This window comes from Rhipicephalus microplus, chromosome X (assembly GCF_043290135.1).
Source record: "Rhipicephalus microplus isolate Deutch F79 chromosome X, USDA_Rmic, whole genome shotgun sequence".
NCBI classification, from domain to species: domain Eukaryota; kingdom Metazoa; phylum Arthropoda; class Arachnida; order Ixodida; family Ixodidae; genus Rhipicephalus; species Rhipicephalus microplus.
In genome coordinates this window covers 347,867,923-347,871,330 of record NC_134710.1, presented here as the reverse complement: position 1 = coordinate 347,871,330, position 3,408 = coordinate 347,867,923, and the positions used below count along the sequence as shown (strand labels likewise).

The following is a 3,408-nucleotide window of genomic DNA, read 5'->3' as shown; positions in this document are numbered from 1 at the left end:
AATGTGCCACACAAGCTTGAGCAGTTACAAAAAAAGTCTGGGACCGGGCTAATTGTTAATTTATGATAATGTGGCACAAAGCACGCTGCGAGCAAAGGGTGGAAGAAAACGACTGCGCACTTTCCAAAAATTTCATGTTGTTTAGCTTTGCCTCATTTCAAGAGCAGAGACCCAGCGAGCTGTGGAAAACGATGCACACGCATATAAAAACCAGACGCCAACACAGAGGGTACTCAGCAAAAATAAACCGTGCACCGGCTTCTGCTGTTACATTGATTCGCCGTCACGAAGAATTAAATATTAAAACGCACTCATTATTGGACAAAAAACAATAGCTGCAGCTGCGGTTTTGGCATGACATTTTGAACATGTAATTGAAACGATAAAAACAGCCACCAATTGGAAATGAAATAAAGGGAAAAATATGAGAAAAAATGCATGTGCAAAACATTTCAATCAGAAGAAAGCCACCTAAATGTATATTGTTAAACTGGATTCTAAGTACACAGCGTCCATTGCGCGCTCGAGTGCCACTAAAAACATATTTCAAACAGTGATACGTGTGTAATCGCTTGCGGCTCAAAAACAGCAGAATGCTACACTTCTTGTGTGGTATAGCGCGTTTTCAATACCACATGAGGGTCTCTAAAAATATCTAAATTATTCTGTGGATACCATTTTCGCCAATAGGGTAGTCACTGCGGGATTTTGATTATTTGTATGGGAAATCGTATGGAACATAATTTACATATACGTATATGTGACAGTACTTTTAGATGTTGGAGATAATCAATGAACTTGTACATTACTGTAGACAGTGGTTTCGCAGGTGAATGTTCGATATGATACTGAAACCGTAATTGAAAACGAGCATCAACACTGCGTATATTTACATCGAGCTAAGCTTGTTCCAATTTACGATATAATTGCAGGCAATGCGGCGCAAGCCTCTCCTCGAAGGCTTGGGTAAATCAACGTAGTAAGACTTATCCGAAGGTATAGCCTAGATAATTTTGCCTATATGCACTGTGGCATTGAGTGCATCAGTTCTCCGTAACTATACTTCAGTGTAACAACGGAAATTGCAATAAACGGGACATTGCTATGGGAGTCAATTTCATAATCGCTTCGCAACGTGTCATTTGGCACATAATATAGACCAGAACTTATATATATATATATATATATATATATATATATATATATATATATATATATATATATATATATATATATATATATATATATATATATATATATATATATATATATAAAATATATATATATATATATATATATATATATATATTACATATATATATGCAGTGTTGATGCTCGTTTTCAATTACGGTTTCAGTATCATATCGAACATTCACCTATATAATTATATATATATATATATATATATATATATATATATAACGCGTAATTCGAAGGTCGTAGGTTCGATTCCTGCTTACAGTTGGTAAGTTTTTCATCCACTTTTTTTTCTTCTTATTTACATTCCATTAATGTTAATAACTTCCCCTGTACATTCCTTGGCATTACTGTCTGTTATATATCATTATTATTGTGTTAAAAACACGGAAAACGAGCCCTTAGGTATACACTTCTTTCCCTTATTTCATTGAACGAGGGTCTCGTACTGGCAGACTTGGTGTGTTTAGGTTGTATAAGAGGGACAATTAATCAGCTGCCCGCTCATAATAAGTTCACGTGCTACGTGACGCCAAACATGCGCATAAGAGTGTTTTCACACTTGTTGTATGGCGCTGACTGTCGCTCCTACTTCTAAATTCACAGATAAACCAAAAAAAAAAGTGGATGGAGGGAGTGCCGCTGTAATAGCTCAGTGGTTAGAGCATCGAACGCGTAATTCGAAGGTCGTAGGTTCGATTCCTGCTTACAGTTGGTAATTTTTTCATCCACTTTTCTTTCTTCTTATTTACATTCCATTAATGTTAATAACTTCCCCTGTACATTCCTTGGCATTACTGTCTGTTATATCTCATTATTATTGTGTTAAAAACACGGAAAACGAGCCCTTAGGTATACACTTCTTTCCCTTATTTCATTGAACGAGGGTCTCGTACTGGCAGACTTGGTGTGTTTAGGTTGTATAAGAGGGACAATTAATCAGCTGCCCGCTCATAATAAGTTCACGTGCTACGTGACGCCAAACATGCGCATAAGAGTGTTTTCACACTCGTTGTTTGGCTTATAGATGGCGCTGACTGTCGCTCCTACTTCTAAATTCACAGATAAACCCAAAAAAAGTGGATGGAGGGAGTGCCGCTGTAATAGCTCAGTGGTTAGAGCATCGAACGCGTAATTCGAAGGTCGTAGGTTCGATTCCTGCTTACAGTTGGTAATTTTTTCATCCACTTTTCTTTCTTCTTATTTACATTCCATTAATGTTAATAACTTCCCCTGTACATTCCTTGGCATTACTGTCTGTTATATCTCATTATTATTGTGTTAAAAACACGGAAAACGAGCCCTTAGGTATACACTTCTTTCCCTTATTTCATTGAACGAGGGTCTCGTACTGGCAGACTTGGTGTGTTTAGGTTGTATAAGAGGGACAATTAATCAGCTGCCCGCTCATAATAAGTTCACGTGCTACGTGACGCCAAACATGCGCATAAGAGTGTTTTCACACTTGTTGTTTGGCTTATAGATGGCGCTGACTGTCGCTCCTACTTCTAAATTCACAGATAAACCCCAAAAAAAAAAAGTGGATGGAGGGAGTGCCGCTGTAATAGCTCAGTGGTTAGAGCATCGAACGCGTAATTCGAAGGTCGTAGGTTCGATTCCTGCTTACAGTTGGTAATTTTTTCATCCACTTTTCTTTCTTCTTATTTACATTCCATTAATGTTAATAACTTCCCCTGTACATTCCTTGGCATTACTGTCTGTTATATCTCATTATTATTGTGTTAAAAACACGGAAAACGAGCCCTTAGGTATACATTTCTTTCCCTTATATATATATATATATATATATATATATATATATATATATATATATATATATATATATATGGCACGACCACAACGGGAGCGTTGACAACAAGGATAAATATATTTATTTCCCAACAGTTTCGGGAGGGGTCCTCCCTTCATTAGGGGATGAGTTATACTGACATGAACTTCCAAACTTCGTTGCTGCCGCATCCCTCTCGCCTTGAAAGATGTTTGCGAGAGTGAGAGGAAACTAAAAAAACGAAAAAATGGGGAGAAAAAAGACGCAAAAGAAAAAGAAAGAAAAGAAAGTAAAAAAGAGGAAGAACCACTGTCAACACTGCGAACGAAACCAACTGTCCGTGTACGTCCACATACGGTTCTTATCACGTGCTGTTCAGTTCTCGACGTGTGTCGGGCCACCCAAGATTGTCGCCGCGGTGC

The 3,408-nt window shown here is 37.5% G+C and overlaps 3 non-coding genes across 3 annotated transcripts; all 3 read left to right on the top strand.

Moving 5' to 3' along the window:
• The first annotated feature begins 1,838 nt into the window (after positions 1-1,838).
• TRNAT-CGU (transfer RNA threonine (anticodon CGU)) lies at positions 1,839-1,911 on the top strand. The gene has a single exon. It is a non-coding gene; the product is annotated as a tRNA-Thr (tRNA).
• Positions 1,912-2,294: 383 nt separating this feature from the next.
• Positions 2,295-2,367, top strand: TRNAT-CGU (transfer RNA threonine (anticodon CGU)). Its single transcript has one exon. It is a non-coding gene; the product is annotated as a tRNA-Thr (tRNA).
• Positions 2,368-2,755: 388 nt separating this feature from the next.
• Positions 2,756-2,828, top strand: TRNAT-CGU (transfer RNA threonine (anticodon CGU)). The gene has a single exon. It is a non-coding gene; the product is annotated as a tRNA-Thr (tRNA).
• The last annotated feature ends 580 nt before the right edge of the window (positions 2,829-3,408 follow it).